The sequence below is a fragment of the Oryctolagus cuniculus genome, chromosome 3 (assembly GCF_051225735.1).
Source record: "Oryctolagus cuniculus isolate XC-2025 breed Fujian yellow rabbit chromosome 3, ASM5122573v1, whole genome shotgun sequence".
NCBI classification, from domain to species: Eukaryota; Metazoa; Chordata; class Mammalia; order Lagomorpha; family Leporidae; genus Oryctolagus; species Oryctolagus cuniculus.
The window spans coordinates 121825665-121839000 of NC_142869.1; the positions used below are offsets into that span (position 1 = coordinate 121825665).

The window sequence follows — 13336 nt, forward strand, 5'->3', positions numbered from 1 at the left end:
AAGCACCCACCTCGAGGCAGAGGGTGAAGCAGTTGTGGACGGTGGTGAGGGGACTACAAAGATTTTCTTGCATTAAACTAGAGAAGGAGGGACAGGAAGCAGGGCTGCAGGTTGCCCAGTGAGAGCCAGGACCTGCACTCAATAGTCAAGTGGGGCAGGAGCTGGCAGGTGAGTGATTGGGGTCGCTGACGCCAGGAGAATATGAGGCCTCTGATGTCAGGCTAAAGGTATGGAACACTGTGGAGAGGGGGGCTCCAGGGCCCGAACCATGCAGCGTGCATTGTTCACTCAAACTCTGCACGTCTAGAAAAATCTCCATTCTGAATTACATTGCAACACATTCTCCATAACGCTCCTAAAGCTGCAATAAGCAAATGTGACCTGACCCTATTCGCGGGGAACAAGTCAGACCCCTTACCTGCCGCGAAGAGACATTGGCTGAAGGCTCCCCTTGCTGAGGGCGGTCTGCAAAGCACGCGTGCAAAATCAACAACAGAACACCCACTCCAACTCAACTGCGGAAGAGTTTCGCAGAAAGGAAACGTTTGAAGAGAAAAGGGGGAAAACGTCAGAGACTTCCCTCAGAAACCTAAACTCACGAGAGTAGCAAGAACGTCTACAGAGGCTAGATTCTAGGCGCCCCGGTCCCGGAACGCTCCCGCCTCTTCCCCACTCTCACCACCACATCACTCCCTGGAGGAGGAAGGTGGGCGGCTGCGCGCCCGGCCGGTCAGGTGAGGGCCCCCAGTCCCGAGGCGCAGGCGGCTGCAGCCCATTCGCTGGCACCGCCGCCGAGCGGGAGGGGCTGCCCCGGAGGCGCCGGGGAGGAAGGCGAGGCCGGAGACTGAGGACGCGGAGGAGAGGCCGCAGCTCGACGCGGGGCGTGCGCCGGCGCGGGGCCGGCCTCCCTTCGCCGGGGTCGCGGGCGGACGCACGCCGCAGTCCGAGCGTCAGACGCGCGGGCCCGGGCCACCAGCGCAGGGGCGGCCTGGCTGGGCTACCAGAAGCGACAGCTTCCTCCGGCACTGACATTGGCACTCCAGCGTCCTGACCGGCGGTGGGCTCCGGGTCGCTGAGCGGTGGGCGCGGCGCGAGAACGTGAGTGGCTCGGTGCGCGTCTGGCGGTGACACCTGGTCCTGCTCGGGGGCGGCGACGGCAGCGGCAGGAGCAGAAGCGGGCGCGGGGAGCTGCTGGGTTCCCTAGAACAGCGGCCGAGGGATCTGCCGGGCGCTCTCCGCGCTGGCGAAGCTGGTCGCCAAGCCCCTTCTCCCTCACGGGTCTCCGACACACCCGCGGGTGCCGGCTCCAGGAAGGGGACGAGCGCCCGGCCGAGGGCACAGCCGAAAAACAGCGCCGGTGGCGCGGGCGAGCACCCGCTGCCTCCTCCGGTCCGTGGCCAACTTCGGCGTCCGTGCCCACGTCCCACGCGTTCCGGGAAGCTCTACTCGGAGAGCTCCCTGTGGCAGTCGGGTGTGGAGAGGTCGCTGCGGCCCAGCGCAGCGCCTTCCGGGGCAGCGAGCGACCCGGAGGGCGCCAGGTGTGTTGCCCTGGTGCTGGTGGGGCAAGGAGCTCAGGGGCCGGGCTGGGCGCGCGCAGGAGTGTGCGCGTTCCACTCCCCACGGACAGATCTGGGCGTGGGCTTTTTCGGATGTGCGACACCTGCGCGCATCGCCCGGTTCAGGGCGGGGGGAGGCCGACGCCTAGCTCCAGTCTCGCTGCCCTAAAGAGGATTCAGGGAACCAAAAGCCGAACGGGAGAGACACAAGACAGCGGGGTGGGAGCGTGTGCGGGGGGCTTTGTTGGCCTGCAGGGGTGGTCTCTGGGGGTCCCAGCCAGCCGCGCTGTCTTCCGAGGTTTGAGAATTGTCGGGGACGGCGCGCTGGCATGGAGGTTGACTGGAGAGACCCCCGCCTCCCGTCCCTGCCCTGCCCGGGCTCCCCGCGGGGGCCTCTGGCCACAGTTCGCCCAATGATGCTGGTTAGAGCCAGGAGTGACTGCCCAAGCTGGAGCACCCAAGTCGCTGCCAGCGCCATCTGCGCCGGGCGCCGCTCCCAGACCACCGGCGCGCGGCACGGGTGGGGGCCCCGGTGTTCGCTGGCTCAGCCACCCTGGCCCGCATTTGCCAGAGCTCAGAGAGGCCCAGTGTAGTTTTAGGATGAGCCGGGGAGTCCTCCTTTCTTCCGGAGCGGTGGGAAGGTTCCCTGGGACCCAGGGCTGAAGAGCTGGCCCTTTCCTTCCCCAGGTCCCCTCACCGGCCCGTGGCCACCGCTGCATCTTCCACGACCCTGCGCGCTTGTGGGCACGGAGGGAGGCGCCGAGCCGCGGTCACTGTGGCTCACCGCGTCTCCCTCCCGCCCTTTTCCCATCAGCAGCTCCAGCCTGAGACACTACCTGGCAGTGAGTGGTCTTAAGAGGGAGGAGTTTGTTCCTTCCTGGTCCCAGATGGTTAATGCTCAGAAGTGCTGGTATGTTCTCCTTGATCGGTGACAACTAACCCAGCACCAAAAAGGAAACCTGTTAAAGTGAAATGGACATTATGCAAAATGTTGACTTGATCAGTCCTTGCCCTGACTGTTGATGAGCAACTTAATACTTTATCCGTTTTAGTATTTTTTTGTTTGTTCTACTTAATACTATTGGATGAATTCTGTAATTAATACAGTTATTCTTACGTGTTGAAACTTAACTGAAAAGTGATCCTTGTTAAATATAAGATTGGGAATAAAAGAGGGAGGAGATGTACAGTTTGGCACTTGCTCAATCGGACTTACCCCAAATTGTAGAGTCAGAAACATACCAGGGGATTCCAATTCAATCCCATCAAGGTGGCATGTACCAATGCCATCTCACTAGTCCCAGTGATCAATTTCTGTTCATAATTCATCATAATGATAGGACTAAGAGTCAAAGGGGTCACATAAACAAGAGTAGTGTGAAAATACTAACCGATAGAATAAAAAAAGGGAGAGAATGATCCAACATGGGAAGCAAGATACACAGCAGACTCATAGAATGGCAGATGTCCTAAGCAGCACTCTGGCCTCAGAATCAGTCCTTAAGGCATTTCAGATCCGGCTAAAAAGCCTGTGAGAGTATTTCAGGCATGGAAAGCCAAGACACTCTGGCAAACAAACAAACAAACAAACAAAACCTAAATGAAATATCAAATATCTCTGTGAGAGAGATCCCAGTGGAAAGAACAGGTCATCAGAGAAGGAGGTACCTTTCTCTGAAGGGAGGAGAGAACTGCCACTTCTTCCACTTTGACTATGACCTTGTCTAAATATGATCAGAGTTGGCAAACTCAGAAGGTTTCCATAGCCTTGGCAACTCATGACAAGAGCCTCGGGAGATTACTGACGCCATAAACAAAGAGTGTCAATTTGTTAATCAACAACAGGAGTCACTATGCACTTACTCCTCATGTAGGATCTCTGTCCTTAATGTGCTGTACATTGTGATTAAATGCTGTAACTAATACTCAAACAGCATTTTTCACTTTGTGTTTCTGTGTGGGTGCAAACTGATGAAATTTTTACTTAATATATACTAAACTGATCTTCTGTATATAAAGAGAATTGAAAATGAATCTTGATGTGAATGGAAGGGGATAGGAAGCGGGAGAGGGGAGGGTTGCGGTGGGAGGGAAGTTATAGGGGAGAAAAAGTCTCGGGTGATTGCTGATGTCATAAATAAGAGTGCCAATTGTTAAATCAACAACGGGAGTCACGGAGTACAGACTCCCCATGTAGGATCTCTGTCCTTAATGTGTTTTACTATGAAACTTAAAAACAACACTACTAGTCGAACAATGCCCTATACCTTGTGCAGTTGTGTGAGTGCAGCCTGTTGAAATCCTTTCTAAGGTGATCTTCTGTATATGAAGGTGATTGAAAATGAAACTTGATGAAGGGCGGGATGGGAGAGGGAATGGGAGAGGGGAGAGCCGCGGGAGGGAGGGAGGTTGGCGGGGGGGAGCCACAACAATACAAAAGTTGCACTTTGTAAATTCACATTTATTAAATAAAAAAAAAGAAGAACTTATGGGGGGGGAAAACCATTGTAATCCATAAGCTGTACTTTGGAAATTTATATTCATTAAATAAAAGTTAAAAAAAACTGGGAAATGAACAGCATAAAATAAATTCCCTCAATGTACATAAAGGTATTTATAAAATGCTGCCATTTTTTAAAGATCTATTTTATTTTTTTGAAAGACAGAGTTAGAGGGGGGTGGGGAGGGAGTTAAGGAGGGAGGGAGAGAGGTCTTCCATCTGTTGAGCCACTTCCCAAATGACCACAAGGGTCAAAGCTGGCCTAGGCTGAAGCCAGGAGCCAGGAACTTCTTCTGGATCTCCCACATAGGTACAGGGACCCAAACACTTGTGCCATCCCCTGCTGCTTTCCCAAGTACATTAAGAGGGAGCTAGATTGGAAGTGGGACAGCTGGAACTTGAAGCGCTGCCCATGTGGGATGGCATGCTGCAGGCAGTGGCTTAACCCTTTGTGCCACGATGCTGGCCCCTATACCTTACTATTTTACTAAACCAAAAATTTTTGAGCTGATAATGTTGGGAAGATGGCTCTATAAATAGAGGAAAAATGAGTTAAATAATCACAATAAATTACATGTAATTAATCTTTGGTGGCTATATGAAAATCTATATAAGAAAAACTCAGAAAGGTCTCAAAGACAGTTACAGGTTAACAGTTAAATGACCTCTGATATACAATATCAGAAGAAGAAATTATGTGTTAATATTAAAATATTTCAATTATATTACACTATAATGTAACATCTTAACAACTAAATGGATAACTGATAAGTATATATGCAAGAAGTATGACATTCTATTACTTTTATGTACTATTAAAAGCCTTTATTTTTATTTATTTTTATTTACTTGACAGATAGAATTACACACAGAGAGAGAGACAGAGAGAAAGGTCCTCCTTCCATTGGTTCACTCCCCAAATGTCCGCTATAGCCAGAGCTGCTCCGATCTGAAGCCTGGAGCCAGGTGCTTCTTCTTGGTCTCCCATGCGGGTGCAGGGCCCAAGCCCTTGGACCATCCTCTACTTCTTTCCCAGGCCACAGCAGAGAGCTGGACTGGAAGAGGAGCAATCGGGTCTAAAACCGGTGCCCATTTGGGATTTCGGTACCACAGGCGGAGGCGGAGGATTAACCAAGTGAGCCACAGTGCCGGCTCTATTATCAGCTTTTAAAGAATAATCAGGCAAATACAAAAATCAAGTGTCAATAACATGAAAAATAATTCACATAAAAATAGACTGTAACAACAGAAATACGCAATATTATTGGTAATTGAAAAAAGGAAAATTAAAAGAACTGAAAAATGGCTTTTGTTTTGTCATATGAAGATTTAAGAATTTCATGTTGCAATCAGTAATTTCACTTGTAGCAATTTTCTTTAACAAAATAAACTAGTGTTCAAAAAATAATACAACACTATTTAAAATAGAGGAAATTTCAATACACTTAATACATCCAAGATGAGAATAATAAGGTGGAAAATTGTAGAACAAACCCAGAAAGGAATTCATTTATTAAAAATTGTAATTGTTGGGAGGGGATCAGCATTGTGGTATCATGAGCTAACCTGCTGTCCATATGGCTGGCATCCCATACTGGAGCATGGGTAGAAGATTCCCCCCCCCCCACACCTTTCAAACAAATAAGTGGAAACACATGAACCTGAGTTCCTCATATCCTGTCTGTTCGCTAACATCCCACAGAGCTCATCTGCGAGTCTCCCCCAGGAGCAGTACATCTGCCTTTCTCTGCCATACTAATGATTTTCAGATCAATGGCTGAAGAGGAAGATTCACAATTATAATTTTAAACATTTCTACTTATTTATGTTCTAGCTGTGAAGAATTGCAAAAGCTGACATTTCATTGATAGAGAAAGAATCCACAATTAGGAAAGGAAGGAAACAAGCAAAAACTATTTGGTATTGGATTATAACTTGAGGTATTGGTATGAACTCAATTATATATATGTGTGATTTTCAAAAGATCATGTATATGATGGGTTTCGAAAGTCTATGCATATGATGGAAAAACTGAATGGATTTCAAAATTTTTCCACCAAAATACTTGTATTTTTAATTCATTTTTTGCACATTTTGAAAGACTCGCATGTTTGTATTTGTGTGTGTGCATAAAGTAAAGTAAGGGAGAAAGGGGAAAAGATAGAAATTAGCCCATTGCATTTATGTGGAAGAATTTTTTTTTTTTTTTTTTAGTAGGAAGCACATTAGGAAAATAGGAAGTAGTATGGTGTCAAGTCAGCAACATTTTTACAAAATTTTATAATCTCAAATTGATTTAAAATTTTAAAAGTTTAATTTGTTGTAATATTTAATATTATTTGTAAGATACTATATATGTGTACCTTAGTTCATTTTCTGTTACCAAATCAAAGTGCCTGAGTAGATAATTTATAAAGAAAAGAGATTTACTTAGTTCATAGTTTGGGAGGTTGAAGATTCAATATTGGGCAGTCTCATTGATGGAATCAGTGCCTGTTCAGGACCTTCTTAACTGGGTCACATCACAGTACCTGTGGGAGCACATGTGGGAAGGAGAGATCACATCAGCAGATACAAAGCCAAATAAAGAATGAGGAGAGGTGGTAATGACCTCCCATTGGGCTCCAGCTCTTAAGAGTCATCCTACCTCTTACTAGCACCACACTAAAGACCAACTCCCCAGCATAAGAACCCTTAGGGCACACACTCAAACTCTCTCCAAATCATAGTGACTTGCAAACACATCCATATGCATATATGTGAGAAGATTATATGTTAAAATGGTGGAAGTTGTTTGCCATGTAATGAACAAAGCTTGGAACAATGATTACAATGATGGATAATAACCAGCAATGCCATATGCATTATTAATAAAAGCTATGTGTTAGTTTTATGAAGATGCTTCCTATTTCCCTTTACCTACGTTGTGGTATAAGTGATTACTGACCAAATCTTAGAGAATTTTCGATACTCATTTGTGGTGGAATGAGGTGAAAAGTTCATGCCAAGATGGCCGCTGTGGTGAAAAGTTCATGCCATGATGGCCACTGACAACAGAAACTGCCTGGCAACAGGCTGTGATTGGATGGCTTCAGAAACCACATGACAACAGAGAAAACCACATGACAACAGAGCCTGACTGACGGCAGGCCGTGATTGGATGGTTTCAGAAACTGCCTGGTAACAAGAGCCTGACTGGCAACAGGCTGTGAATGGTTGGGGCATAGACCGGCCCTTGAATGGATTGGCTGATCTTGACTATATAAGCTGAAATAAATGAGTCTATGGGCTGCTTGCCTCAAGCCTGCTACAAGTTTTTTTTCAATCTTATCTTTTAATAGTCTGAAGTCTAGTAAAAATTGAACTTTTTTCTGTGAATATTCTATTTTAGTTTGGTTTATCCCAAGTAAGGCTGTAGATTAAAAATATTTGATTTCAAAGAACTTGAGAGATCAAGGAAAAATCTCATGAGGGTGGTGAGGAAGGAGAGTTGGAAGGAGTATAGCCAGAAAATGATACATTATCAGTCTGTCTACCACTCTGAATTACTAAACACAACCATGTGAAAATAGGGGAAATGCTATAGAGCCTCAGCCTCAGATGTGCAGATTTCCCCACTTCCATGACAGGCAAGGATGCTGGGATTACTCACACATCCATTCTCAGCAGTCCTTGCTTGAATACTGCTTCCTATGAGACATTAATTTTACTGGCATTTATGGAGGTAAGGGGAAGTAGAGGGAGGTAAGGTCTTGCTAAATATCCCTAGTTCATTCCTTCACATTTCTCTTGAGTATTTGTACAAGTATTACTGCTCTTGTCCCTTTCTTGTACTTTTAAAAGAAATACTGACAATAACAAATAATGTGATAATTATGTTTTATTTTTCAAAATGTTCCATCAGAAATAAAAACTTAATTATTAGGCCTTTAGCCATAACTTATCTACCAAATTATGGCTGGTAACATTTATTTTTTTATTTTTATTTTTTTAAACTTTTATTTAATGAATATAAATTTCCAAAGTACAGAATATGGATTACAATGGCTTCCCCCCCATAACGTCCCTCCCACCCGCAACCCTCCCCTTTCCCACTCCCTCTCCCCTTCCATTCACATCAAGATTCATTTTTGATTCTCTTTATATACAGAAGATTAGTTTAGCATACATTAAGTGAAGATTTCAACAGTTTGCTCCCACACAGAAACAAAAAGTGAAAAATGCTGTTTGAGTACTAGTTATAGCATTAAATCTCAATGTACAGCACACTAAGGACAAAGATCCTACATGAGGAGTAAGTGCACAGTGACTCCTGTTGTTGATTAACAAATTGACACTCTTGTTTATGGCCTCAGTAATCACCCTAGGCTCTTGTCATGAGCTGCCAAGGCTATGGAAGCCCCCTGAGTTCACCGACTCTGATCACATTTAGACAAGGCCATGGTCAAAGTGGAAGTTCTCTCCTCCCTTCAGAGAAAGGTACCTCCTTCTTTGATGACCCATTCTTTCTACTGGGATCTCACTCGTGGAGATCTTTCATTTAGGTTTTTTTTCCCCCCGGAGTGTCTTGGCTTTCCATGCCTGAAATACTCTCATGGGCATTTCAGCTGGATCTGCATGCCTTAAGGGCTGATTATGAGGCCAGAGTGCTGTTTAGGACATTTGCCATTCTATGGATCTGCTGTGTATCTCACTTCCCATGTTGGATCATTCTCTCCCTTTTTGATTCTATCAGCTAGTATTTGCAGACACTAGTCTTGTTTATGTGATCCCTTTGACTCTTAGACTTGCCATTGTGGTCTATTGTGACCTGAAATTGATCACTGGGACTAGTGAGATGGCATTGGTACATGCCACCTCGATGGGATTGAATTCGAATCCCCTGGTATGTTTCTAACTCTACCGTTTGAGGTAAGTCAGCTTGAGCATGTCCCGAATTGCACATCTGTTCCCTCTCTTATTCCCACTCTTATATTTAACAGCGATCACTTTTCAGTTAAGTTTCAGCACTTAAGAAGAATTGTGTATTGATTACAGTATTCAACCAAAAGTATTAAGTAGAACAAACAAAAAAATACTAAGAGGGATAACATATTAAGCTACTTATCAACAGTCAGGGTGAGGGCTGATCAAGTCACCGTTTCTCATAGTGTTCATTTCACTTTAACAGGTTTCCTTTTTGGTGCTCAGTTAGTTGTCACCTGTCAAGGAGAACAAGTGGTATTTGTCCCTTTGGGATTGGCTTATTTCACTCAACATAATGTTTTCCAAATTCCTAACAGGGATCACTTTTCAGTTAAAATTTAAACACCTAAGCATAATTGTGTGTTAATTACAGAGTTCAACCAATGGTACTAGAACAAAAAAGAAAATACTAAAATGGATAAAGTATTACATTGTACATCAACCGTCAGGACAAGAGCTGATCAAGTCACTGTTTCTCATACTGTTCATTTCACTTTAACAGGTTTCCCCTTTGGTGCTCAGTTAGTTGTCGCCGATCAGGGAGAACATATGATATTTGTCCCTTTGGGACTGGCTTAATTCACTCAGCATGATGTTTTCCAAATTCCTCCATCTTGTTGCAAATGACTGGGTTGCGTTGTTTTTGACTGCTGTATAGTATTCAATAGAGTACATGTCCCATAATTTCTTTATCCAGTCTACTGTTGATGGGCATTTAGGTTGGTTCCAGGTCTTAGCTATTGTGAATTGAGCTGCAATAAACATTAAGGTGCAGACTGCTTTTTTGTTTGCCAATTTAAATTCCTTTGGGTAAATTCCAAGGAGTGGGATGGCTGAGTTGAATGGTTGGGTTATATTCAGGTTTCTGAGGAATCTCCAGACTGACTTCCATAGAGGCTTAACCAGTTTGCATTCCCACCAACAGTGGGTTAGTGTCCCTTTTTCCCCACATCCTCTCCAGCATCTGTTGTTGGTAGAATTCTGAATGTGAGCCATTCTAACCCGGGTGAGGTGGAACCTCATTGTGGTTTTGATTTGCATTTCCCTGATTGCTAGTGATCTTGAACATTTTTTCATGTGTCTGTTGGCCATTTGGATTTCCTCTTTTGAAAAATGTCTATTGAGGTCCTTGGCCCATCTCTTAAGTGGGTTGTTTGTTTTGATCTTGTGGAGTTCCTTGATTTCTTTGTAGATTCTGGTTATCAACCCTTTATCAGTTGCATAGTTTGCAAATATATTTTCCCATTCTGTCGGTTGCCTCTTCACTTTCCTGACTGTTTCTTTTGCAGTACAGAAACTTCTCAATTTGCTGTAATCCCAAATGTTAATGTTGGCTTTGACTGCCTGTGCTTCTGGGGTGTTTTCCAAGAAGTCATTGCCGGTACCTATATCTTGCAGGGTTTTTCCAATGCTCTCTAATAATTTGATGGTGCCAGGTCATAGATTTAAGTCTTTAATCCATGTTGAGTCAATTTTTGTGTAAGGTGAAAGGTAGGGGTCTTGCTTCATGATTCTGCACGTGGAAATCCAATTTTCCTAGCACCATTTATTGAATAGACTGTCCTTACTCCAGGGATTGGTTTTGGATCCTTGATCAAATATGAGTTGGCTGTAGATGTTTGAATTGATTTCTGGTGTTTCAATTCTGTTCCATTGGTCTATCCATCTGTTTCTGTACCAGTACCATGCTGTTTTGATTACAACTGTATGGCTGGTAACATTTAAACAGACGCCATCGTACCGCATAAAAAAGAGGGTGGAAAAGTCAGTAGTAAAATGAGTTTGGAAAGGCAGTACCTCAAAAAGAAAATCTGAATGCTCAACAAAGAAAAAATTAGCAAATTCATTAGAATTCAAGAAAATGCAAATTCAACTGAAAAGCTATTATGTGTCACAATGCCCTATTGATAAGAACTTGGGTTTTTATACACAGTGGTTGTGAGTGAGGATAAGAACATGGAGAGAGCCGGTGCCATGGCTCAATAGGCTAATCCTCCACCTGCAGCGCCGGCACACTGGGTTCTAGTCCCGGTCGGGGTGCCTGATTCTGTGCTGGTTGCCCCTCTTCCAGGCCAGCTCTCTGCTGTGGCCCGGGAGTGCAGTGGAGGATGGCCCAAGTTCTTGGGCCCTGCACCCGCATGGGAGACCAGGAGAAGCACCTGGCTCCTGGCTTCGGGTCAGCGTGGTGCACCAGCTGTAACGGCCATTGGAGAGTAAACCAATGGTAAAGGAAGACCTTTCTCCCTGTCAAAAAGAGCCAAAAAAAAAAAAAAAAAAAAAAAAAAAAAAAAACCCCAAAAACATAAAGAAAGGCAATTGCACATAAAGACTTAAGGAAAGTAAGTTAAAAAAAAAAACACTTTGGAAAGTAATTTGACTTCTGAATTACTGTTGAAGATGCATACCTAATAACTTAGTAGTTTTACTCCCTACATATATACCCTTGTGAAACTCTTACCACTGTGCAATAAAAAGACACCATTATTTATTACTATTGATTAACCAAGGAAAGAAAATCCATATTGTTCTGTCAATAGATGCAGAAACATCTATTGAAAATAGTCTTTACCCATAATAAGATAAAAGTTTGTTGTGAACTTTAATCAAAAAGATTGTTTCTAAAACTGTTAAAGTGATTGATTAACATCCTCCAGCAAGCATCATACTTGAATACTGAAAGATTGAAAAAATTTTTCTTTTTTTTTTCAAGTTTAATTATTTCTGCTTTATTATTGGTCACCAGCATATTAAAGACTTCTTTTAAAAGGAGTTACAAAGAGACTTTATCACTAAAATATAATCAGGAACCAAGTTGCTCTGAAATTAACTCGAAAGTGACAAATGAGCCCACAATATGATAACTTCACCCTTCAATTAGAGGCAACAAACAAGGTTAAAATTGTTAACATCAAGAAAAAAGTTGTGCAGAAACCCTAATGCCTCCAAAAAAACTGTCAGAATGTGCTTAATATATTCATCCACACATGCTAAAGTTAAAAATCCAAGTTTCACAGTAAAAAGTTCTGTTCGTGTTCCAGTATCTAAATCTGGGAACATAAAATCGGGCAGATGAAATAAGAAAGTCACTACAATAAAATAAAAAGTCAAAACTTAGTGAAGTTTAAAAAGTGGAGAAATTAATAATTCCACCATACAGTAATTACTCCCAGAAGACAAAAAATACAATCCAGATAACAGAAATCTTTATTATAGTAGTCACTTTTACCCGATCCTAAGGAAATATCTCACGCGAGATGATGGGCTATAAGTCAATTCTCATGTCACACACACAAAAAATGCGCGCACCACTGTCACAAACAGCCATTCGGACGCCTGGGAAACTCGCGAAGTTAGCCAGAGGCGTGGGTTCAAACCCGGCGGCAGGGACGGGGCAGCCAGGGAGGCCGCTGCGTCCGCGCTCCCATGGAACCGGGCGGGACAGAACCCTCCCGGGCCTCTGTGGAACTCTGAAGGAACTTCCCTTTGCACAAAACTTGGAATGAAGAAAGGGAAGCGACAACTGTTCGACCATTTCCAAACTAACCCTGCGAGCCGCCGGGCACGCAACCCCCGCCCCCCCCCCCCGGCGAATGGCACATTCCACACGCCGGCCCCCAGGCGGGCGGAGGGCGAGTCCACCGGCCGCGGGGGGAGCGCCAACTTGTCCCAGTGCCCAGAGTCCGAGGGTTAACCCCACGTAGCCCCTTCACCATTCCCGCCGCTCGGGGGAAGGAGAGGGTTACGAAAATATCCCGCGACGTGTACACGGGAGCGAGGGGAACGAGAACTTCACGGGATCTGGGTCGCGCTGTTAACCCGCACCTCGCTGAGCTCCGACAATTCCCCGAGCAAGGACACTGCCAGTCGGGGCGAAAGGGTCAACTCCGGGCTTCCGCCTCCTCGAGCTCCGAGGTGGGAGCGAGGCCGCGGCCCGTCCTGTTTTCGGGGTCCCGTCCCGAACTCCCACTTTGGAGAACAGCGCGGGGCCCGCCCACGCCCGGCCCGAGCCCGGGGGCGGGGCCGGCCCGCCCGCGGCGTGGGGGACCACCTCCGGCCCGCGACCCGGGGCACCCGGCGCCCCCACCCCCGCGCCGGCCTCCGGGGGAAGGGCGAGCCCGCCGCCGCCGCCCCTCCCCGCCGAGCTCCCGGCCGCGAGGGGCCGGCCCGGGAGGTGGGGCCTGCCTGCGGGCGCTGCGTCCACACCCTCCCCCCGGCCGCTGGCGGCTCGGGAACACCCCGCCCGCTCCAGTGCGGAGGGTGGGGGAGGCAGCCGGGCGGACCGGAGCCCTGCAGCGGCGAGGGGCGGGGAGGGGGC

The 13336-nt window shown here is 46.0% G+C and overlaps 1 long non-coding RNA gene across 4 annotated transcripts in view; it reads left to right on the forward strand.

The window, feature by feature from the left end:
* Positions 1–432: 432 nt before the first annotated feature.
* Positions 433–13336, forward strand: part of LOC138848879 (uncharacterized) — a 126768-nt gene continuing 113864 nt past the window's right edge. Inside the window, exons 1-2 of one of the 4 annotated variants that reach the window (XR_016230889.1) lie at positions 964–1098; positions 2244–2466. This is a non-coding gene — a long non-coding RNA (uncharacterized LOC138848879). Of the gene's footprint in view, positions 1099–2243; positions 2467–13336 lie in introns of all 4 variants that reach the window. The other 3 variants (XR_016230886.1, XR_016230888.1, XR_016230887.1) reach the window with 3 other exon arrangements.